The 25664-nt window shown below is 37.7% G+C and overlaps 1 long non-coding RNA gene across 1 annotated transcript in view; it reads right to left on the minus strand.

Annotated features, from left to right (window-relative positions):
• Positions 1-23307, minus strand: part of LOC116584696 — a 36166-nt gene extending 12859 nt beyond the window's left edge. The window contains exon 1 of the long non-coding RNA XR_004283288.1: positions 23142-23307. This is a non-coding gene — a long non-coding RNA (uncharacterized LOC116584696). The remainder of the gene's footprint in view (positions 1-23141) is intronic.
• Positions 23308-25664: the final 2357 nt, after the last annotated feature.

Raw genomic sequence — 25664 nt, forward strand, 5'->3', positions numbered from 1 at the left:
AGAGAATTTTTTTAAAAAATCAAGTTTATCAGAGATTTGATTCTGAATCAATAAAACCTCTGGGACCTTAAAGAAACTTCATCAATGCCAATGAAAAACAGTATAGGCTATAACTGTGGAAAGAAAAACAACTCAACTCAAGACATCAAGAATCCTCTAGCTAAAACTAAGCATAAAAATTTGAAGTCAATTCAAAACATCAGTTTCTTAGAATTTTAATTCAAAGTTTAAAAAGAATTTCATATTTAACCTTAATTCCCCTGGACTCTTCACTTGAAAAGAGATGAATCTTTGAACATCCATTTTTTTCCCCAAGAAATTTATAATGGGAAAATGTTCTTATTCAAATTCTGGGCATTTATTTTTACATTTCATTTTAGGTACAATCTAATCTAGTTTCATTTTAGTTTATAATTTGATTTCATTTTATTACTTCTAAGCTATGTTGGACAATATGGGCATCATGATTTTTATGCAAAATGGGTGTCAAGTTTCTCTCTTGTGTACAGAGGAATTTTGGAGTCCACTTAAATAATGTGCTATTTTATTTTATTTTATAGGTTTTTTCTGCTATTTTAATTTATTTTATTTTTTAACATCTTAATTTTATTTTTTTCAGTGCTCCAAGATTCATTGTTTATGCACCACACCTATGTTCCATACCACAGATGCCCTCCACAATACCCACCACCAGGTTCACCCATCCCTCCACACCCCCTTCCAAAATGCTGTTTGTTTCTCAGAATCCGCAGTCTCTCGTGCTTCATCTCTCCCTCTAATTTCCCCCAATTTACTTTTCCTTCCTTCTCCTAGTGTCCTCCATGTTATCCCTTATGCTCTACAAGTAAGTGAAACCATATGATAATTGACTCTCTCTGCTTAACTTACTTCACTCAACATAATCTATTCCAGTCCTGTCCATGTTGATACAAAAGTTGGGTATTCATCCTTTCTAATGGCTGATAATATTCCATTGTATATATGGACCACATCTTTATCCATTCTTCTGTTGAAGGGCATCTTGGCTCTTTCCATAGTTTGGTGATTATGGATGTTGCTGCTAGGAACATTGGGGTGCACATGGCCCTTCTTTTCACTACATCTGTATCTTTGGGGTAAATACCCAGTAGTGCAATTGCGGGGTCATAGGGTAGCTTTATTTTCAATTTTTTGTGGAATCTCCACACTGTTTTCTAAAGTGTCTGCAACGACTTGCATTTCCACCAACAGTATAAGAAGGTTCCCCTTTCTCCACATCCTCTCCAACACGTGTTGTTTCCTGCCCTGTTGATTTTGGCCATTCTGTTTGGTGTAAGGTGGTATCTCAATGTGGTTTTTATTTGAACCTCCCTGATGGCTAATGATGATGAACATTTTTTCATGTGTCTGTTGGCCATTTGTATGTCTTCTTTGGAGAAGTGTTTGTTCATGTTTTCTGCCCATTTTTTTTAAAAGATTTTATTTATTTATTTGACAGAGAGAGATCACAAGTAGGCAGAGAGGCAGGCAGAGAGAGAGAGAGGAGGAAGCAGGCTCCCTGCTGAGCAGAGAGCCTGATGCGGAACTCAATCCCAGGACCCTGAGCTCATGACCTGAGCCGAAGGCAGCGGCTTAACCCACTGAGCCACCCAGGCGCCCTCTGCCCATTTTTTCATGTGATTATCCATCTTGAGTGTGTTGAGTTAGTGGAGTCCTTTATAGATCCTTTATAGATCTCACAGCCCTTTGTCTGTAGTGTCATTTGCAAAGATTCTCCCATTCCCTGGGTTGCCTCTTTGTTTTGTTGACTGTTCCCTTTGCTGTGCAGAAGCTTTTGATCTTGATGAAGTCCCAAAAGTTCATTTTCGCTTTTGTTTCCTTTGCCTTTGGAGACATGTCTTGAAAGAAGCTGCCATGGCCAATGTCAAAGAGGTTACTGCCTATGTTCTCCTCTAGGATTTTGATAGATTCCTGCCTCATGGTGAGGTCTTTCATCCATTTCAAGTTTATCTGTTTGTATGGTGTGAGGGAATGATCAAGTTTCATTCTTCTATACACAGCTGTCTAATTTTCCCAGCATCATTTATTGAAGAGACTGTCTTTTTTCCACTGGATATTTTTTCCTGCTTTGTCAAAGACTATCTGACCATAGAGTTGAGGGTCCATATCTGGACTCTCTACTCTGTTCCATTGGTCTATGTGTCTGTTTTTGTGCCAGTACCATGCTATCTTGGTGATCACAGCTTTATAGTAAAGCTTGAAATCAGGCAACATGATGCCCCCCCAATTTTGTTTTTCTTTTTCAACATTTCCTTAGCAATTCAGGGTCTTTTCCGGTCCCATACAAATTTTAGAATTGTTTGTTTCAGCATTCTGAAGAATGGCAGTGGAATTTTGATCAGATGGCACTGAAAGTATAGATTACTCTGGGCACTACAGACATTTTAACAATGTTTATTCTTCCAATCCATGAGCATGGAATGTTTTTCCATCTTTTTGTGTCTTCAATTTCTTCCATAAGTGTTCTGTAGTTCCTCAAGTATAAACCCTTTAGCTCCTTGGTTAGGTTTATTCCAAGGTACCTTATGGTTCCTGGTGCTATAGTAAATGGAATCAATTCTCTAATTTCCCTTTCTCTATTTTCATTGCTAGTGTATAAGAAAGCAACTGATTTCTGTGCATTGACTTTGTATCCTGCCACAATATTGAATTGCTATATGAGTTCTAGTAGTTTGGGGGGTGGAGTCTTTTGGGTTTTCCATATAAAGTGTCATGTCATCTCAAAGAGAGAGAGTTTGACTTCTTCATTGCCAATTTGAGTACCTTTTATTTTTGTTTGCTGTCGCTAGGACTTCCAGTATTATGTTGAACAATAGTGACGAGAGTGGGAATCCTTGTGTTCCTGATCTCAGTGGGAAGGCTGTCAGTTTTTCCCCATTCAGAATGATATTCGCTGTGGGTTTTTCATAGATAGATTTTATGAGTTTGAGGAATGTTCCCTCTATTCCTATACTTTGACGAGTTTTAATCAGGAACGAATGTTGTATCTTGGTCAAATTCTCCTTCTGCATCAATTGAGAGGACCATGTGGTTCTTCTCTCTTCTCTTATTGATTAGTTCTATCATATTGATTGATTTGCAAATGTTGAAACATCCTTGCGTCCCAGGGATAAATCCCACCTGGTCATGGTAGATAATCTTTTTAATGCACTGTTGAATCCTATCAGCTAGGATCTTGTTGAGTATCTTAGCATCCATATTCATCAGGGGTATTGGTCTGAAATTCTTTTTGATGGGGTCTTTGCCTGGTTTGGGGATCAAGGTAATGCTGGCTTCATAGAAAGAGTATAGAAGTTTTCCCTCTATTTCTGTTTTTTGAAACAGCTTCAGGAGAATAAGTATTATTTATTCTTTGAATGTTTAAGAATTCTCCCAGGGAATCTGTCAGATCCTGGACTCGTTTTTTGAGAGGTTTTTTGATCACTGCTTCAATCTTGTTACTACACATTGGTCTATTTGGGTTGTCAATTTCTTCTTTTTCAGTCTTGGAAGTTTATGTTGATCCAAACATTCTTGAAAAGGATGGTCTTTAGCTTCCAAGTGTTTGGATTCCTTCCAAACTTTTTCTTGTGGTTGAGTTCCAGTTTCAAAGCATTGTGGTCTGAGAATACACAGGTAATAATCTCAATCTTTTAGTATCAGTTGAGCCCTGATTTGTGACCCAGTATGTGGTCTATTCTGGAGAAAGCTCCATGTGTGCTTGAGAAGAATGAGTATTCTGTTGTTTTAAGATAGAATGTTCTATATATATATCTATGAGGTCCATCTAATCAAATGTGTCATTCAAAGTTCTTGTTTCTTTATAGATTTTCTGCTTAGATGATCTGTCTACTACTTAGAGTGGCATGCTCAGATCCCCTACAATTAGTGTATTCATATTAATATGACTCTTTATTTTATTAAAAGTTGGTTTAATGTAGTTGGCTGCTCCCATGTTGGGGGCATAAATATTTACAATTGTTAGATCTTCTTGGTGGATAGACCCTTTAAGGATGATGTAGTGTCCATCTGTATCTCTAAGTCTTTAGCTTAAAATCTAATTTATCTGATATGAGAATTGCTACCCCAGTTTCCTTCTGAGGCCCACTGGCATGGAAGATGCTTCTCTATCACTTCACTTTCAGTCTGGATGTATCTCTAGGCTCAAAATGTGTCTCTTATAGAGAGCATATGGACGGGCCCTGTCATTTTATCCAGTCTGCAACCATATGCCTTCTTATGGGAGCATTATGCCATTCATGTCAAGAGTGAATATTGAAAGATAAGTTTTTATTGACATCATGTTGCCTGTGAAGTCCTTGTTTCTATACATTGTCTCTGTAACTTTCTGTTCTGTGTCACTCTTGGGTTCTTTCTTCTTTTATAGAATCCCCCTGAATGTTTCTTGTAGTGCTGGCTTGGTGGTCACATAATCTTTTAGACTTTGCCAGTCTTGGAAGATCTTTATCTCTCCATCCATTCTGAATGTCAGCCTAGCTGGATAAAGTACTCTTGGCTGCATGTTCTTCTCATTTAGTTCCCTAAATATGTCTTGCCAGCCCTTTCTGGCTTTCCAGATTCCTGTGGACAGGTCTGACGTATCCTGATGGTCCTTCCTCTGTACATAAGGAAACTCTTTGCCCTAGCTGCCCTTAAGACATCTTGTCTGAAATTATGATTCATGAATTTCCCAATTAAGTATCTGGATATCTTTCTAGAATCCTTGATCTTGGGGGTATCCTTTCTGCCTCTAGGACACGAACACTTGTTCCATTCTCCAGATTAGGAAAATTTTCCTCCAGTATTTGTTAAACTATATCTTCTAGTCTTCTCTCTTTCTCCACCTGCTCAGGGATCCCAGTAATTCTGACACTGGAACGTTTCATGGCCTCATTTATTTCCCTAATTCTGTTTTTATGCTTCTATCTTCTTTGTTCCAGGCCACCTCCTGATCCTGCTTTCCTATCAGTTTGTCTTCTAGATCACTAATTTGATCTTCTGTCTCAGTTACCCTAACTGTTAGAGTATTTAGATTAGATTGAATCTCATAAATGCATTTTTTAGTTCTTTCAGATCAGCTCTCACTTCCACCCCTAGAGATTCTATGTTGCCACTAATGGTTGTCTCCCACTTAACCATTACCTGGACAATTTTTACCCTGAATTTCATTTGCAGTGTACAGTTTATGTCCATATCCAGTAGTTCTGTGACAGAGTTCACAGGCTCTGAATTTTTCCTCTGTTAGGTGTTCCTCCTCCTAGCCATTTTGGTGAGGGGTGGTTGAGGGGATGTATAGCTGAATATATCAACCATGATCCAGTCAAGGTGCCCCTCTCTCTGGGCTTCTGTTTGCCTTGTGACTATGTGGCTCTGGAGGTCACCAGCCACTTCCTCCATCATGGACTGAGGAGAAGCCGGAGGCCTCCTAGCTCTCGTAGCTCTCCCAAAATGCAAAACCAGCTCAGAAACCATGCCCTCTTCCCAGGCGTGCACATGCTGTCCCAAAACAAGTGGTAAAACCCAGGATGCCCCGCAGCCACCAGAGTCCTGGACAAGAACCTGCCCCAGGTGCTGGTGATCTATATGCCCTGGGTTCCGCCCAGGCCGCAGACCCCATCTCTCAATAATGTGCAGTTCTGACCCATTTCAGAGCCTGCAAAGAACAAAATCTATGTTGCCATCAACAGCTCAAAAGGGATCCAAAAGAAGCAATGAGTTGCACTGAGGGACCCGTCTCAGTAAAATGTAGCAGGAATGCTCCTGACACAGTACTCATCACTACTCCCATGAAGCAGACACAACCCAGTAAGTTCAGTTCAGAGTGTCTCTAGGGGACATTTTTAGGAAAATTCTTCATTATAAAGGACTGTTCAGTGCATCGATGCATATTTAGCGTCCTTGCCCCCCACCCCTGACCACCCCACTACATACCATCAGTATTCCATAATCATTGTTACAACAAAAACTTCCCTAGGGGAAGATAATCCCGGTTTAGAACCACTAGGTTAAAAGACTAAGAATTTCAAAAAGTAACTCCTTTCTTGCTCTTGAGGTTTCCTTCCAATGTGAAGGGAGCCCCATTAAAGTAACATTCTTGGGCTCTTGCCAAAACTTTACTCCCTCCTCCCCAAGAGAGGCACACAGATTTACTAATTGCAAATTTTTAAAAAATACAATGTCATGTTCAACCCTTTCCCCTTCCTTTTCTCTTTGAAATAATCTGACTGCAGCAAGCAAACATTCAGTGTTAATTTCCACAGGCTGAAGGTTGTATAGGGCAGCTGTGACCCTGTGGGGCAGCCTGCCTAGTCCTGTGCTTTTTGGACCTGGGAAGGGAAGACTGCCTAGCTCTGGAGTCCGTTTTGAGGAAGTTCATTATCCCTACAGCTAAACCACAACCACCAACATCAGCTTCATGAAAAATAAAGGTGGTGCTTTGATCTGCCATCCTTCCTATATCATTTCTCAGTTCATTCAAAATATTAAAAAAGGGCGCCTGGGTGGCTCAGTGGGTTAAGCCTCTGCCTTCGGCTCAGGGCATAGTCTCAGTGTCCTGGGATCACGAGCTGCATCTGGCTCTCTGCTCAGCAGGGAGCCTGCTTCCCCCTCTCTCTGTGCCTGCCTCTCTGCCTACTTGTGATATCTATCTCTCTCTCTCTCTCTGTCAAATAAACAAATAAAATCTTTAAAAAAAAAATTAAAAGAAATGGAAGATATTATTTACCTAAACTTCTCAAACCCAAATACCTACCATACTTCTGCCTATCTAATAACTTAAATTTTCTACTATTCTATATTTCTTTCCCCATCAGACACATCCTTCTTCAAAAAAACTTTTCACCATCTAAATCAAGCCCACATTTTTAAAAATCTAGTCTTTTCTCTCTCTCCTAGTCATATGCAAAATCTGTGGTAGCTAAGAAAATCCAGACACTTAGAAATAGTTTGGTATTAAAAGCTTAGGAAAGCATAACAACAGCAAGTGCCATCAAGGAAAACCTTAATTCACAACCATTTTTCCCTAAATATCTAATTTTTTTTCTATTCCTGAAATTCCTGAATAAGGTTGACCTTCTTCTAAAAAATCTCCAATAAAATACTTCTACCACTGAGATTGATCTTTAGAAACCATACAGATTAAAAACTCACTGTTAAAGTTTATTATCTCTCATTGTTTTATTAGCAGTACTTTCATTGCCAAAAATATTTTCCACAAAGATATCCCAATTCAAGTCTTTTGAGCTACTCAATTGTTCAACTATTTGGGGTTTTGAAGAAAAATAACAGACAGCATTTTTTCAGCCACTTTTTCCTCTTAATCGCTAAACATGTATACTTTAAGAGAAATTTAATACAACTTCTTCTGGTTGCTTCCATTTAAATCATTAAAATGTTATTTTTTAAAAGTCATTTGTTGTCCAAAAGACTTTTAAATTAGTTTCTTTGCTTAAAAGTCCAAATTGGCCATAAGAACACAAGCTCTGAAGCCAAAAAGATCAGGTTTGGAACAAAAGTGTCAGCCCCAAGTTGGAAATCGGTTTTAAATGCAGGCTGTGACATAAAGGGACCATATGCTCCTCCCCCAACTCACTGAGACTTCTGTGGAAGCAAACATTACAGCTGAGGTTACCAAAAGGTCTTCAAAATAAATCCTACAATCAGTAATCAGTCAGAGCTTCTGAAAATTCTAATTTATTACCTTAATTGTCTCACATTTGTGCTAATCTCATGTGACTTCTCCTTTACATTATTCAAGGGGAAAAAGCTTTCGACTAACATTTAACTCAAAAATAATAAAATGCATTCTCCTTTTTTTTTTTTTTTTTACGTTTAACTCTTTTCCTATTCCCTCAAAATTAAGGAAATCCCTTCAATCAGAGGAGAAAGTAATATCATTATTGGAGCTCATTTTACATCTTTCTATCCACTAGAAAACTCTTTATGTTCCCCAAAAGTACCATTACCACTAGTGGTAGATTTTCGTACAATTCTGTTGCGTCATAAACACAGAGAAAGCAAATACTTCCAAATATAAAGCAAGGTACCAAACTACCATGTTAACAGTGAGGGAGGTAAAAGAAACTGGAAACAGTTGTTTGCTTTGCTTATTAGTAAAAGAAAAATTAAAGCTGAACTTCCTTTCTGCACAAGTTTCTCAGTCTTCCTAATAGGAAGAATCGACTTAAACTTTACTAACTTCTTTATTACCGACTTTGTGCACTAGAAAGATATCATCATTTGAACTTGCCTACTTCTTTAAAACAAGCAATCTGAAAATATATTTCTATGAGCTATAAAGATTAATGAAATAAAAGCAACAATTTTCAAATATATTAAGGGTATTTTCTTGTTCACGTCTTAACATACAGGCAATTGGAAGAAATGGCTCAAAGAAATAAAAGATGGAGAAGGAAGAGCACAAGTTGAGACCAAAGATACAGTTTAACTAAGGGACATACTGCTAATTTTCCGAACGCTGGTTTCTCAGGAAAGCATTCAAGAATACATTTAATTTCTCACCGTGATTAGCATTTAACAAATCTAGTTCTGGCTTCCCAATTTAAAATATGATGTCAAGGGCACCTGGGTGGCTCAGTGGGTTAAAACCTCTGCCTTCGACTCATGTCATGATCCCAGGGTCCTGGGATCAAGCCCCACATCAAGCTCTCTGCTCAGAAGGGAGCCTGCTTCCCTTCCTCTCTCTGCCTACTTGTGATCCCTATCTATCAATTAATTAACTAATTAATTAAATAAAATATGATGTCAAGGGGCGCCTGGGTGGCTCAGTGGGTTAAAGCCTCTGCCTTCAGCTCAGGTCGTGATCCCAGGGTCCTGGGATGGAGCCCCGCATCAGGCTCTCTGCTCAGCGGGGAGCCTGCTTCCCTTCCTCTCTCTCTCTGTCTCTCTGCCTGTGATCTCTGTCTGTCAAATAAACAAATAAAATCTCTAAAAATAAATAAATAAAATATGATGTTGAAATGTCTTTGAGTATGCTTAAATGACTTTTATGCACACTCATCTATCTACTTCCCTGAGGTACTACTATTCCAAAAGACACCAAACAATTCTGTATCACTTTGTAGTACATTTATTGGTCCATTAAACCAATGCATTAAACTGCCACCTTATAAACCATTATTTATCAGATGATAATTTATGTTTCAATTATTCACTAGAGGTTAATTTATAATGGTATCTTAATGAATTATGGTCAGTGATGGCCCCAAATATAAAAGATGAATAAACTTGCCTAATTAAAAATTGAATAGTAGCTTTACTTTGAAATTTTCATAATTCATTATTGTTAAGCTTTTAAGCAGGACAAAGTTACCCTTATTTATTGCTATAATTTAAATTATCTTTTGTTACTTCTCTTTAATTCTCTAAGGCTCTACAATGATAAAGATAAATGACACATGATATAGGAAGACAATTATTGATTAATAATAACAAAAAGTAATAATTTTCAGGGTTTCTCAAGTATTAAGCTGTTTGCATAGCCCAATGCTGACATCTATAGAAACATAACACACTGTTCAATAAAAAAAGAGTAAGCTTTTTCTTCTTTTACATTACCAGTTTTAAAGGTAGGCAGAGTATGTTAATGAGCTTACTTCGTAAATCTGCTATAAGGCAAATAATCTGACAACTCCAAACAAGGGACACTGTATATTCTAAAAAAAATAATAATAAGTCACATAAAAAAAGAATTAAGCTACATATCACTTATGCAATGGTTAATACATTTTTAAGGCTTATATTTTAATATGATGGCCTATAATCTGAAAGGTATCATTTTAATCTGAGAGGTCTTGGAATGTTAAACACTGGAATTTTAGAGAGGATGAATATAATTGTACATTCATAGCACATCCTCACAAACCAAGTAAAAGGAAACAAAACCACTGGTAAAGAGTCTGACACATCATAGGAGTATCATGTCTCAGCTATTCAATTTACTATAAAGCATGAATAATATTACTTACTTGCCTCACTTAAGTTAATGTTTTCTTGACAGTAAAATCTGTTATTTTTTTAGGAGTCTCTGTTGCTTTTAGATTTCAACCCTTTGCCTCATGAAAGAACCCAGAAAAAGATGATTATTTTCCCACTTGCATTTCTGTTCTTTTCTTACCAACACTTGTTTTCTCACAACCAAAATACACAGAAATTTCACATTGTGTTTGTACGGTAAATCCCACTCAACATTTGGCATAGCTCACCCAAACCTATCTTTAATAAGGCAGTAATCCCTTTCCTCAGAGGTGCTGCATCATTCTGACAATCATGGCACTGGTGTAATTTCCTTTGCCAACATAACAAAACAGAGAACATTGTACAATGCCTCACGAGCACCAGCCCAGTGAGACGATGAGCTCAGCTCTCTCATGACAGAACACCATTGTGAGAAAATAAAAAGGCCGATGTAATAATTTTTAGGTTTTATAGATGCTCTATAAATTTTAATACCAACAGTATCATTCAGAAGAAAATAAAAATTAATCCAAAAGAACAATTACCTTTTCCTATTAGGTTCTTCATTTCACAACAGGCTACTCTAGAAAATCTTCTTGGTTGATTCCCAAAATCAGGATAAAAGTGACATCCACTGACAGGTCCAGGCAAAATCCCTATTTCCAAGAAGCCAAGTTAAGAGAAATAAAGAGTATTCACCTTTTTTTTTTTTTTTCCACTGGATGCAACTACGACAAGAAAGGCTGGTTACAGCAACACTAAACTTGGCTCAATCATGCAATGGTCACAGTTTGGGATAGAATTGAATTTATAATGCATGACAGAAGCAAAGTTGTAATGTACAATTATATAATTTACTTGAACAGTTGCTTTCCATATGGGAAGTAACAGATTGCCCAGTTGCATTTTGGCTAAGACTAAACCTACCATTATTCAGGGTAAAACAATTTTGTTGAAAATTGGAAATCCTGCAGAAAGCATATCTAAATCTCTCTGATGACTCCTGACATTGTTTCTTTTTTCATAGGAATAGTATACAGCTGTATCCTCCTTTCTAAATGCTCCTGACCCATATTTAGCACATAGTATTTTCTGGAAAACATAACCATAACTATGTCCAACAGATTTTATAAATGAGATAACCACTCAAGCCATTCATCCAAATTTCCATGATGAAATCAAAATAAATTCAGAGATAAAAGGATAAAAAAAAACTTTGTGTGCATTTTCTTTTCTAAGCATTTAATATTGTAAGGAAAACATACTTCGAAAGAAGTGGGTCTTTTTCTTTCTCATTTTATATCTCAGTTGAATACTAAAGTAGAACTCCTACATACTTAATAATATTCCCCCTGCTTAAGTTATACTCCAAGAAAAGTATTTTATGGGCTGTGGAACATTCTTATTCATGACCTTAACATTTTGAAACAGGTTGATGGATAAGCAATGCATTTTCTATACTGGTGCATAAATGATCTGGATCCCAGAATTTATCTTCAAAGTTTGAAACCTTACATTGTCCAGTAAAAATATGTCATTATCACCCTTTGAAAGGGTCTTGAAATTGCAACTATCTATGGCCAAATATTATTTTCTGAAATATGTCCCCCTGTGCATGGATTTATGAGTCCCGTGATTGAACAAAGGGAAATTATCCAAGGCAAAGTTGTCCAAATAGGCAATTATCCAGCACACTAGAGCCAAAACAATCCCCTGGAGGTAACTGCACAGGTTCAACTGCAGCTGTGTGGGAAGTATGAACACCAATCAGCTCTCTGAAGAGTTTGGGTGTCTCCAGGAAGAATAAACTGGAAAGACTGTTTTGTGTCCTAGGCTATTGGTTTACTTTTTTTTTTTTTTTTTTTTAAGTAGAGAGGAGGCTTAAAGCATTTGCATACCTATAGTACAACTACCTCTAAATACCTATGTTACTCTGCAGTATTTCTACTTCGAAATAATTACTTTACATTATATTATATAATGTTACAATTATACTATAACATAATAAACTTTTTTGCGGCTCTGAAGTATTCAAAGAACAAACAAAAGGGTGTAAACCTAAGACTGGAAAACACAAGGCAACAGTATTAGACACTTTCATGTACTGCTTGCAAAGAATAATAGTCTTTCATGTGCAAACTAGCTGCACATCGTCAATCTCATTTGATCCTCTGGATAACCCAAGAGATTCACAGGGAAGTTCTTATGATCCTTTTACAGATGAGGAATTTAAAGCTCAGAAAGTCTGGGATATTTTCAAAGGCACCCACCTAGTAAGTGAGGAGTAAGGATTCAAAACAGATGTTATTTGAGAACCAGGGCTCTCTCCACACATGACTTTTAGGGCAAGCTCTGTATTTGAGAGTACAGAGCCCCTGTACTACCATCTCCACTACCACTACTTCCACCCTACTGATAAGTGAGCTCTGCATTCTAGTAAGTCTTCTTTTATGATGAAAGCATCTCTGGGAGTTTTTAACATTTTACGTCAACACCATTTAATATGACTTACCTATTTTTATCAGATTTTTTAAATCTTCAGAATAAGACACAGAACTAGTAATGTCTACAAACCAAAAAAAGCAAAGAAACTGGGTAGTAAAAAACACAGAGGAGTCAGGGATGCTAAAACTGAAAATAGTCACTAAGGTTGACCCACTTTAAAATGATACAATAGGAAGTACCTAACTATATTCCATTTTCCAGATGTCTTTGAAATCCAAGCATGACTTAGAAGAAAAATTTTATAGAATAAAGAGAAATCAGCTATTTATGCCGATGTCATCATATATTTTGAGTCCATCACTTAACCAGAGCAATGCCTTTAACACTGGTTTATCAAATTCTTCTACTGGTGTCAAATACTGAGCTAAATTCTGGGATTAAAAGCACAAATAAGACAGTATCTCTGCATCCAAGAAACCTGTAGTGAAGCAAGGTAGACATATATCACCTGACACTACATCCTTTCTAGGAACTCAATTTGTTAAATGACAAAAGACTAATTAATCTGACACTGTCAATTATCTCTCCTTTTCCTTTGCTTACATGACAGCAAGTGGGGTGCTTTCCCATAACCTGTCAACCTTCCTCTCAGATGCCTTTGTGGGTTCTCTGTTGTTCTGCTCACTTCATAAATGCCAGTGTTCCTAAGTAATCTGTCAATTTGCTCTTTTCTCCCACTATACAGCCTCTCCCTGGGCTATCTCATACTCATAGGATAATGACTACCAATCAATGTATCTAGCACACTTTCCTCTCCTGAAACCAGTCCTATAAATTCAGCAGCTCACCAGACAGCTCCACAAAAATGCTTCAGCTATCTCACTTCCAAAATGGCTCTGCTTTCTGGATTCCTTTCCCCAGTGATTGGCAACATCAGCCAATTCGAATCTCAAACTCATATATTAGGGTTTTGGGTCCCAAACGTTCACTCAGTCTATACATTCAATCGGTTAAAAGTCACCCACTCATTGATTTATTTATTCAGTCATGTGTTAAGTCTCTATTTATTACCATACAGACAAATACACTAGTAAATACATTTTTATTAATGCCATGATGACATACATACAGGGTGCTGTAGAACCTATCCAGACTTGAAGTGGGGATGTGAAAAGAGAAAAGGCTTTCTAGGGGCATCCAGGTGGCTCAGTCAGTTAAGCATCTGCCTTCCACTCATGTCTTGATCCCAGGAACTGAGGCTCAACTGAGGCTCCCTGCTCAGCTTCTCCCTCTCCCTCTGCCCCTCTCCACCAACCCCTCCACTTATTCTCTCACTCCCTAATAAAGTCCTAAAGAAAAAAAGAAAAAGAAAAAACGCTTTCTAAAGGAAGTGATACCTACGATAAAATCTAGAAAATGAGCAAGAGTTAAACGAATGAAGTAGGAAGAAGAGGGCATGCGCCAATGAGAAAATAAAGAGAATATGAGTGAAAAATGCATGGAAAGAACTTTCGTATGTCTAGTGCTTAGAATAAAAAAGGTTAAGTGGTTAGTGGAGAGTGTAAAGTAGAACCTTATAAGACATGCTTAAAAGTTTAGGTCAGAAGAGGAACTAGAAGTTCCTGGAGGATTTTAGCCAGGTGGATAATAATATGTGCATTTGAATAGATTTACAAAAGGAAAGATTATAGCACAGAGATGAAATAGAAGGATCTTGTGTTTATCCAGATGACAGCTAAATGTCACCTTGAACTAGGAAAACAGCACAGGAAGAGAGAAATGTTGGCCTATCAGAGAAATATTTAGAAGGCAGAACAAATAGGATCCAACCATCTTTAGATACGGAACATAAAGGAGAAAGATGAGTCAAAGATCATTGTCAAGTTACTCCTTTGAATAACTAGATGACTGACACTTAATGAGATTAGAAACAACAAAAGATAAGCAAGCTTGTGGGATAAGATAAGATGTGTTGTTTTGAAATACCTACATGATAGCCTAGTGAAAACATCTAGCAGGCAATTATATACATAGGTTTGGAGTTAAAAACTGCTGAGAAGGAATCAACCACTTGGAAATCAACAGCATATGGCTGGTATTTTAAGTCATGGGAACAGATGGTCTAGTGAAAAGAACTATAGAATGAAAAGAGAAGGCCGTAGGAGAGACTCCTCAGGGAAAGAATCCTGGAAAGATGAATACGAAAGAACAGCCAGAAAAGCAAAAGGAAACTTTTACCTAAAATATCAGGAGGTCAAAGGAAGAAAGTGTGTCAGGATCAAAAATGTCAGACAAGAAAGACATCAAATAACATAAGGATTGAGCCATGCCTCATGGCATTAGCAAGATTACTAGTGACTCTGGAGAGACAAGTTTCACCCAAGCCAAGGAACCAGTGTAGTGAAGCAACAGAACTAATCAAGGAAGTTAGGAGGTGAGAGTGGAAGCACAAAGTATAAGCAATTCTTTCAAAATGTGTGACTGGGAGGGAATGGAAAGAGAGCAAAAGAATCCAGAAAGGGAAGAGAGATCTAAGTATGATCCGTTTACAAGATGGGAGCAACTTATGCCATATTTAAATTCTGACAGAATATAACAGAAGAGGAAAGGACAAGGTCCCTGTGATGATGGCAGTTTATGAGACCCAGAGCTCACCTAGAGAGATTATATTTAAACAAAAGAAAGGATCCTCTCTGAATTATAACAGGAGGGAATGAGTAAAAGAGGGGTATAGTATAGATTTTCTTTATGGCAAAATACATTTATCTGTTAAGAAAGGAGTGGTTGGGGGAGGGCATAAGTAGCTGGAGTCAAAGGACAAGTTTTTTCATTTTTGTTTTTGGTTTTTTAAGATTTTATTTATTTATTAGAGAGAGCGCATACATGCACAAGTAGCCACAGGGAGCGGGAGAAGCCAACTCCTTACTGAGCAGGGAGCCTGACTTTGGGCTGGGTCCCAGACCATGGGATTATGACCTGAGCTGAAGGCAGATGTTTAATCAACTGAACCACCCAGACATCCCAAGAATGGATAAGTTTTTAAAGAACTTCTAAGTAAAATGAAAAAATAACATTAAAAAAATGACCAAGATATGTAAAACATAAGGAAGTTTAGGGAATTGCTCAAGCGTGGTTGAAATGATGAACCATGGAAATTAAACCAGATAAGACAGAAAGACAGGGAGTGTCCATAGAGAGAATCCTGCAGAGTCAAGGACGAGAGGTCCCCATGCACAAAAAAAAGAAGAGGAAGAAGAAGAAGGCAGCAGCAAAAAAGAAAGCAAGCCTAGTGAAAAAGACCAATGCAACAATAGAAAGGATGGTTTATTATTTCTAAGAAAGAAGTATTAGGTATGTCAATGTCTAGGGTATAGCCATAGAAAAGGGTGAAGAAACAGAATGGAAATAAAGCTGTCCAGAGCCAAGTAAATGAGCAGGACATGTTTAACTGTCTACAGACATGAACATGATAGTCCCCTAAAATGATGTCACAACTAAAAGAAGGACACAATGAACCAGAAATGTGAGTCAAAGGAATGCTATCCTCAAGCAAGGATTATATCCAATGTTTTAATTTGTTCTAGATTGACACACACTGTATTAGATACCAAGTATGACAGAGTTCATAATTCAAAATAAAACAATTCTTCCTCCCAAAAATCTATTCAAAACAAACTTGTAGTTGCCAGAGGGGATGGAGGTGGGGAGATGGGCACAATGGGTGAAGGGAATTAAGAGACGCAAACTTCCAGGCGTGAAATGAAGGAGTCATAGGGATGAAAGGTACAGCATCCGAATATAATCATAATATTGTCATAACTTTGTATGGTGACCCATGGTAACATCATAGTGAGCATTTTGTATTGTACAGGATTAAAAAATAAATTACAAGGAGATAAAGAAGACACCACTGGTACTAAAATTCAGGCCCTCAGTCTTTCTATTCCACTACTCTTGGCACACTGGCTTGTTGCAAAATGAATTCTACAGCTTTGCTCTAGTCCCTCATTCAGGGCAGGAAGAAGAAAGAGAGGAACATCAGCAGCTATATCCATTCTTTCAATTAAGAAAATGAGGGGCATGTGGGTGGCTCAGTGTGTTAAGCCGCTGCCTTCGGCTCAGGTCATTATCTCAGGGTCCTGGGATCGAGCCCGGAACCAGGCTTTCTGCTCAGCATGGAGCCTGCTTCCCTCCCTCTCTCTCTCTCTGCCTGCCTCTCTGCCTACTTGTGATCTCTCTCTGTCAAATAAATAAATAAAATCTTTAAAAAAAAAAAAAAAAAAAAAAAAGAAAGAAAGAAAGAAAATGAAAAGCTTCCCTAAAGATCCTATAGCTGACTTCCCTTAGGTATCAGGGCCCCTAAGGGTATCACCTGGCTACATTTAGCTAGGAGGGAATCTGAGAATAGGGGGAAGGAATACCGTGATTAACTTACACCTGTGGTTCTCCCTTAAACCAAAAGGAATGCTTTAACATGTTTGAAGACATTCTGATCATTGCAGTGAGGGAGAGAACCCAATGGCATGACTGGCTACCCATGCCAAAAGACCAGAGATGCTAAAAACACTGAAATGTGGAAAACAATCCCCCACAGTGGAGATTTGTACTGTTTAAAACACCAAAACACCTCCATCAAGAGACACTGGCTTAGACCAATTGCAACCACCCACTGGAGTGGGCGGGCCCATTGCTACCACACTGCAAACAAAATCTGTGTTCTGTTAGCAAACAACCTGTGGAGGGGGACAGTAGGAGAGTGAGATGAATATTGGAAGAGAAGTTTGTGCCATGTCACGTAGTTAATGAGAAGCCATAGAAGGTTTTTTAATTAACAAGGAACATGATCAGATCTTAGATTTATCTGGTAGCAGTACTGAAGATGAAATGGAGACATATGAACCAATATAAACCAGTTAAAGCAATCCAGGCCAAGATAATGATGGACTCAACTACACTTGGAGCAGTGAGACTGGAGAAGAGGGAGATTTATATCCATGATGTTAACAAAGGAAAATCAGCTTGGAGTCTTAGTTACTACATTTGACCTTAGTTCAGACCTGCTTCTCCCACCCAGTAGCTATATGACCTTAAGTCATAAGTTACAGAATTCTCAACTCAAATTTCTCCTTGACTTTATTTTTTTTTAAGATTTTATTTATTTATTTGACAGATAGAGAGAGAGAACAAATAAGCAGAGCGGCAGGCAGAGGGAGAGAGAGAGAAGCAGGCTCTCCGCTTAACCAACTGAGCCACCCAGGTGCCCCTCTCCTTGACTTTAAAATATAGTTCCTAACTCACAAAACTGTTATGAGAATTCAATGAGTTAATGAGGCATGCTAAATGCCTTTCATAGTATTTGACCAGTTCTTTTTATCACCATCGTCAAAGGAATGAGGGGAAAATCAGTCCCTAGGTGTCTATGTTTGTTATCTGGATATAAGTATTTACTTATGGAGAGAAAATAGAAATGAAATGAATAGTTTTCAACATGTTAAGTGCCAGCACATAATAGGCCCTTGAAAAAAATGCATTGAGAAACAAATGCACTTAAACAAAACAAACATATGAACAAAATAAAAAAAGAAACAAGCAAAAAAATAGAATCTTAAATACAGAGAAGAAGCTGGTGGTTGCCAAATGGGAGGGAGGTGAGCATATGGGTGATGCAGAAAAAAGAGATTGAGAATATGCTATCATTAAAAAAAAAAAAATGAATACCCTTATCATGATGAGCACTGAGTAATGTGTAGAACAGTTGACTCATTATATTGCACAGCTGAAACTAATATAACCCTGTATGTTAATGGTACTTCAAGAAATGAAAGAAATAAAAATTTTTTCATGCACTAGACATTAAGGAGGGCATGGGATATAATGAACAGTGGGTATTAGATAAGACTGATGAGTCACAGGCCTGTACCTGTAAAACCAATTATACATTATATGTTAATTAATTAGATTTAAATAAACAAATATTTAAAAATAGTAAAATAAAATAAAATGCAGTAAATAAATGAATGCTTAAAATTAAAATGTCTGTAGGAAAACTGAAAGATTTCTGCCTGTATGTATCAGAAATTTAGAATCTGAGAAATACAGATCTGGAAGTTATGTATGACCGACTAAAATCAAGTGACATGAACACTATGGAGGACAGAAAGGAGCAAAGGTAGACTAAGAAATGGCAACATTTTTTAAAACCAGGCAGAAATAAGTAAGATTATTATTTCCCATTTGCCATACTTCCTATCTGACAAAGGAGACTTATTTGTAATTTATGATATTTATAACAAATCACAAGACTTTTGTGAACATTATCGTGCCCTTCAGAAAACAGTATGTGCCAAGATTATAAGGGAAAAAAGAACATAACCTATATGAGGAAGTTTGTCTTTTCTACTCCTTTTATTAATTTTCATGAAAATATTTCTTAATGAAGAAGCTCTAAGGGGATATGTCACACTCTTAAATACAATTGACACATATAATGAGTGAGGGAGGAAAGACAGTATTTCTTTCCTATGATCAAAAATTAGAAAGGGAGAATGTGAGTAAAAAACAAACATATATTTGGTCTTTGCCCAAAGTTCCTTCAACAGATCTCCTAAGACCTCTATAATTTCCTGAATGACAGAGTTGATAGGAGCATCTTCTGGTCTAATATTTGGTCTTTATCCCTGGTTCCTGACACAGAACTCCTATGTCCCTGGCAATTTCCTGGGTAATAGGAGCATCTTTTCTTCAATTGAAGCCATTTTTTTGGTTGGCCCTTAGATAGTTCCAGGATGGATACTGGTCACCAGAAAGACCAGGGCAAGATTAGAGTACTGGAATTTTTAGCCCGGCCCCCTCACATCTAGAGAGGGGAGAGGGGATAGAGATTGAGTTCATCACCAACAGTCAATGATTTATTTAATCAACCAGTGAAACCTCCAAAGAAACTCCTAATAAGATTCAGAAAGCTTCTGGGTTAGTGAACACACCACGGTGCTAGGAGGGGTGACATGCAAGTTCCATGTGCCCCTCACCTATAACTTGCCCTATTCGTTTTTCCATTTGGCTAGTCCTGAATTGTATCTTTTATAAGAAATCAGTAAGAGTAAGTAAACTTAACTCAGTTCCATCAGCCATTCTAGTAAATTATCTAACCTGAGGAGGAAGTCATGGAAATCCTCAATATACAGTTGGGTGGTCATAAATATAGGTAACAACCTGGAACTTGTGACTAGCATTTGAAGTAGGGCAGTCTTGGGGAGCCTGGGTGGCTCAGTTGGTTAAGAATCTGCCTTCGGCTCAGGTCATGATTCCAGGATCCTGGGATTCAGCCCTGCATCAGGCTCCCTTCTCCTTGGAGAGCCTGCTTCTCCCTCTCCCACTCCCCCTGTTTGTGTTCCCTCTTTCACTGTGTCTCTCAAATAAATAAATAAAATCTTTAGAAATAATAATAATAAAATAAAATAATTGTTTTTTTTAAAGAAGTGGGGCAGTCATGAAACTGAGCCCTTAGCCTATGAGGTCTGCGCTAACTATGGTAGTTAGTGTCATAATTGAACTGATTTGTAGTTCAACCAGTCGATGTCACACAATGGGAGAAATGGTTGTTACTCAAAATTGTTGTGAGGTAAAAAAAGGTTTAGAAGAGATTGATGAATGCAAATGCCAAGTACTAAATAAAAGTTTTAGAGCCTTAGGGTATTTTCTATTCGCACAGCTAATCTATTATTAATCCCCAATAGCCAAATGTTCTTCAGATGATGTATTCCACAAATATGCTTCCTTTCACTCAATTTTTTTTTCAATCTTAACAGTATAAATAATAAAGAGAAAATGCTGTCTATTGACTAGCTCTTGCTCTGCTGAACAGACTTTCAATACGCTGATGGGGTAACTACCTTCCACAGAGTGACAGAGAAAGAGAGTGAGAGCAAGCCTAAAAGATAATTAAATGATAAAATATTTGTACCATTTTTCCTCAGGCAAAACTTACACAAGCTAAGCCCCATTATTATTTCCTTTTCTTCCCAATTTGCATCAAACTTATATTTAAAGTAGGCTCTGCTTATCAGCAAGGTTAATATGGAAAAATTGCACTAGCTGAAGCATGGCTCTAGGCAGCAGAGCGTTTGAGAACAATTCTTTTTATGGAGAAGCTGACAGGAAATCTCCAAAGATGCAACACAATATTCTGGAGCAAAGAACAATGGATTATGTAACCTAGGTCCAAACATCTCTCTTCAAACACATGCACAGAAACCCAATAGTATAGAAGAAAAGGGATTGTGCTGGCCTCACAGTGAAAGTTACTATTAACCTTCACTGCCCCATTTAATCTTAACTTCCCTTCTCACATTATTGTAGTATAATATTTTGTGGAGTTTTCCTACATATGGTTTCTTTACATTTGCAATATACTGCAGAATTTTTTCCATTTAATCCTGTATCAATATTATTTATAGAACAGCCTCTTTTTCTTCCAATTTCTTCTCATAACCCAGTTAGCATCATAAAGTAAAAATTGTACCTTTGTATGGGAGAGCCCCCAGATGAAGCACACTTTTATTCCATGTTTGACAGATGTGGCTTTATATCTACTCTTTAAGCAACCATGTATAGCACTGAATTCAGGTAAAACACATGTACTTTTCCCCTAATGTATAAAACTTAAACTAGCATAGCCAGAGGCTGTTTATCCTAAGAGTCTTCTCTGCCTAAACTTAATTAGCACTCTTCCAGTGAGTACTATGGTTCTAAATTCCTAATTGCTATAAACTAATTTTCTTTCCTCAATCTAAGCCTGGTAATATAGCTCCAACAGATGACCTCCATAATATAACTTGTTCTACGTAAGGCCCCAGTCTGAGAATAATGTTACATATTTTAATTGAACCTAACAGAAACCACAACAGCATCTCTACCTTTGCCAAGAGAGTAAAAAGGCAACAATAATATACACTATATTACATAATATGCCTAACATTATGATTATAATACAACATAATACACATTATGTATATCATATATATTAGTATGCCTAAGCTTAATATGTTTCTAAAATAAACCTTTCCTTCTAGTTATTCTTTTATTTTTATATATGCTCAGCAAGTAATCACTATTCAAGATTTCAAACTCAAAATTAAGTCCCCTTAATTTTACAGAAATTGACAAATTTGGATTCTGCTGGGTTTGTAATAGGAAGGGTATACTTTTTGACACGGGGTGGGGGGCATGAACAATGTTTCCTTTGTCAATGCTTGCTTCATCAAAAATAATCTCAAAATCTTCTTAGAAATTCTTTAGTTTATTTAAATAATCAAATCAAACCTAAAACCAGGTATCTTTACATTTTAAAATATAAAAATAACTTGCTGAAGCAGTTCTTAAATAACTGCACTACAAGTGCCTAGTCATTCATTCATTCTAGATGCATTTCCTCATATAGATTAAGGTCAAGGTAGAAACTAAAGTTACCTTGGTAAAAAAAATAATAATAATAATTCCAAGATTAGAAAATATTAACTATAGATCTATATGCCAGTCATAGCTAAAGAGAATAAAATTGCAGGTGTCTTAAAGAAGGACAGAAAATGAAAATACACCCACATTTTCCAAAGCTATCGTAATAATAAACTCCCCACACAAAGAGAACTGCCTTCTGTATACAGGTGGGAAAAAAATAATACTCACAGGTGAATGTTCCCACCATTGTGATAGCATTTTCCATTGTCATGATTTTTTAATCCCAACTAAACAACCCTTCCTATCAAGTATTTATGACTTGCTGGAAGACCAGAGAATACAGTTTATGATGGTTATGGACATTTTCTCTGGTAAGACTCCTCACATTAGTTCTCAAATATATTTCCGATATATGGAACTAGCGGGTCAGTCTGCCCATTGTTCCCTAATTTCAAATCCATTTGTGGGTGAGGCACTAATTCACAAATGGAGCAGAGTGTGCACAACACAACAAAGTCACTGAGTTCTTCATGGTGGCTGCATTATCTAAAAAGCTCCCCAATATACAGGCATGACTGAAAATGAGGAAGCCTGATGCACCCAGGAGAGGTATAAAGGAGACAGTTGTGGCAGTTAAAGGGGCCAGGAGAAACATTTGAGAAAACGGGAAGAGGAAGGTGAAGAGTGCAGTCAAGTTATAACCATTAAATATTTGAAGAATTGGGAAAACACTCAAATCATTAAGCATTAAAAATTGTACATACAGAATGGCCCCAGTTTTCTGGTAAAATTGTGTCTTTTCTTGAAGAAAACCAAATATTAAGGGTTTTTTTTCCCTTAAACTTTTAATTTTTTTCATTCTACTTTCCTATCTTTAACACAATCTGTGCCTGGTAAGACTGAAAAAGGACACGCTACACTAGCGTTCCGTGAAAATGTGGCATTCTTTTCCATTGAACTGATAGAAACGTGGCGTTCAGGTTCCCACTCTCAGTGGCGTGAGGAAGTAAACCTGTTATCAAGGTTACTCCTTTATTCCTGATTGTAAGGCAGTGTGTTTTGGGTAGAACAGTAACTTCCCGGTAGTCTCGGCCTCTTTGGGGTAATGGCCGATTGTTCAAGATTCCTGTCCTCTCCTGCTCTCCAAAATGGAGGCGGAGGAGCTCAGCAAGCTGCGCCTCTCCCGCTTGCCATCTCCAAGCCATGGTCTCCGTCCTCCGGAACCCACCGAGGAAGTGCTTCCTCACCTGGCATGTGGGCCCCACCCGAGGCCCCAAGGTGTGCCGGACGACCACTGGGGCGTAGTCCATCCAGACAAGGCTCGCCAGCAGCTAACCGCGCGGCTCCCAGGCTCTCCCTGGGCACTGCGCACCTCAGCCGCGCAGCTCTGCCTCTACCATAGGCCTACGCGGACCCGCCTTCCCTGTATTTCCTGCTCTCTTGTTGGGGGGCGGGGGCCCCGCTTGTGGCTCACGCCTGCGCAGTGCTGCCCTGGTTCCTGAGCCTAGGCACACACAGCCTGTGCGGCCGTCACTCCCTTTAAGGCACAATGAGGGGTTTTTGGTTCCCACGGCCACCCTCAAGTTTTCTGGGAGTGAAAGCCAAGCTTCCTTGCTTTTTATCACACCCTCCCACCGCGGAATAAACTCCGACACGCATGTCTGACCATTCGCTTCCTCAGGCCCGCCTGATTTTGTGTTTACTTGGCCTGACTTAGACTTCCTTTCCATCCATCTTCCTCTTCCCAAGGCAGCAATTCTCCCCTACTCAACAACTGTACTGGTGAAGTGGTTGCAGAGAAACATTAATTTAGGGAGGGTTGAAAAAAAGAGTTTAATATGTATAAGATTCTTCATCGCATCGTTTCTACTTATATAATCTTTTCCCAAAATATTATTTTTAAAGTGTAATTATGGGAGTCCTCGGGTCATTCTGAAAGTCACAGCCAGCCAGGTAATTCTCACTTACTGCCAACAAGATAACCTTTCTGGAAATATGTTCTATTTTGAATTCCAAAAGAGCACATTGCCAATCCTGCTTAGGCTGAGAGAGCATGATAAGACCTGCATGGACCCTATAATATATATGAGGTGTTTAGCCTGCCAGATGTATTGGTATTCAATAATGTTAGCTATGATGACCATGTTGCCGAAGGTAGCAGAAACAGAATTTAATCAGAATGCCACAGTAGGGAAAGAACTGATCCTTACAGTAGTGAGATAGATAGATAAAGATATAGATAAATATATGTGTGTGTGTGTGTGTGTGTGTGTGTGTGTGTGTGTATCCATAAAAACTAAACTGGCTACTAGTTCACTGCTAATTAAATGTGCTCTCCTAATCCAGGAAACAGAGGACACAACACACACTCAGTGTTGATCTCAAATGGACAGGGTTGTTGGATTTGGAACCACTATTTAAAAGGTTCTGCTTTACAGTGAAAATACACAAAAAGATTATTTGAACCCAAGGTATAGCAAGATGCTGTATGACAAAGTTTGGCTAGTTTTAGAAAATGTCACTCTAGTAATGAAGATATAGATATAAATATAGATATAGATATAAATATATACATAGATATACTTTTTTATTCAGAGAGAAAAAAAAAAGTTTTCCAACCACAGGAGGTGTTTGGGTAGGGGGAGGTGTCTGTCCATCCAGCCCCAGCCCCTAGCCAATGTAGTTTTCATAGCAATAAGGGGCGTGGGATAATGGCCCCCAAAATTAAAGTGGTATCTATGTGTGTCTGGGAAGGAGAGGAATCCAAAAGCCGTGAAGGGGTGTTTGGGATTTTTTTTTATGCTACCATGCAAAAAACCTTTTATTAACATTCTGAACAGCTATTAAGAGAGTGTGTATATATATATACACACTCACAAGTGGAGATAGAGTTCAGCCTGTTATACTTGTTACTGAGAGAAGGAAAGAGAGCAAGAGAGGGAGGAAGGTAGGGAAGGAATTAAAAAATCTTACCAACATAAATTCTGAATTGAGGAGATGAGGGGAGTGTGGAGAAGGTAGGGCTGGTAAACTGGTTTGGAAGGTGAGGATGGTTAGGAAACATAAGGAAATCAATTTGAACAAGTAACTTTTGATATATTATCTTCCAGAAAGGAGCAATAATAGAACCTTTTTTTTTCTTTTTTTAAATATATTTTAGATATAATATAAAAGTCTTATATTTTCAATATACTATTAAGAGTCTTTCTTTTTATTGAATTAATTTATTTATTTATTGGAAGAAAGAAAGAACCCAGCATCAGGTTGTTGAAGACTATACAAAATCACTCCTTATTTAAACCAAGTCCCTTTAATAAGGCCAGAACAAACTCAAACTTAACAATGTGTGGATTTTTTTTTCTAAACAGCCTACTATAAGATGACAAACATACAGAACAAAAAATGTGGTAAATCATTTGCAACTTTATCAAATTAAAACCAGCAACTACTATTTCAAATGCCCTAGGGTTTTTATGTTCTATGAATGGAAATCATAGTTTAAATTGTTAACAAAGATGCTGCTTGATGCACTACTCAGTAGGAAGTCCTTCAGGAAGGTTACTTGGAAGGGCAAAGCAATACTGCTTACCAATTTTGTTAACTTAATCCCAGGCTTAGCAATGGAGTGGGAAAAATCAACTGAAAGAAGAGCTTTTTCTTCAGCACAGCATTTAAAGAAGTAAAAATAAGGATACCGTTGAAGCTATTTTAGGTAAATTCTAAAGTACCTACTAAAGGCCCAGGTCAGTTTTTCGGGTTCTTTTTTTCTG

The sequence above is a fragment of the Mustela erminea genome, chromosome 2 (genome assembly GCF_009829155.1).
Source record: "Mustela erminea isolate mMusErm1 chromosome 2, mMusErm1.Pri, whole genome shotgun sequence".
NCBI classification, from domain to species: Eukaryota; Metazoa; Chordata; class Mammalia; order Carnivora; family Mustelidae; genus Mustela; species Mustela erminea.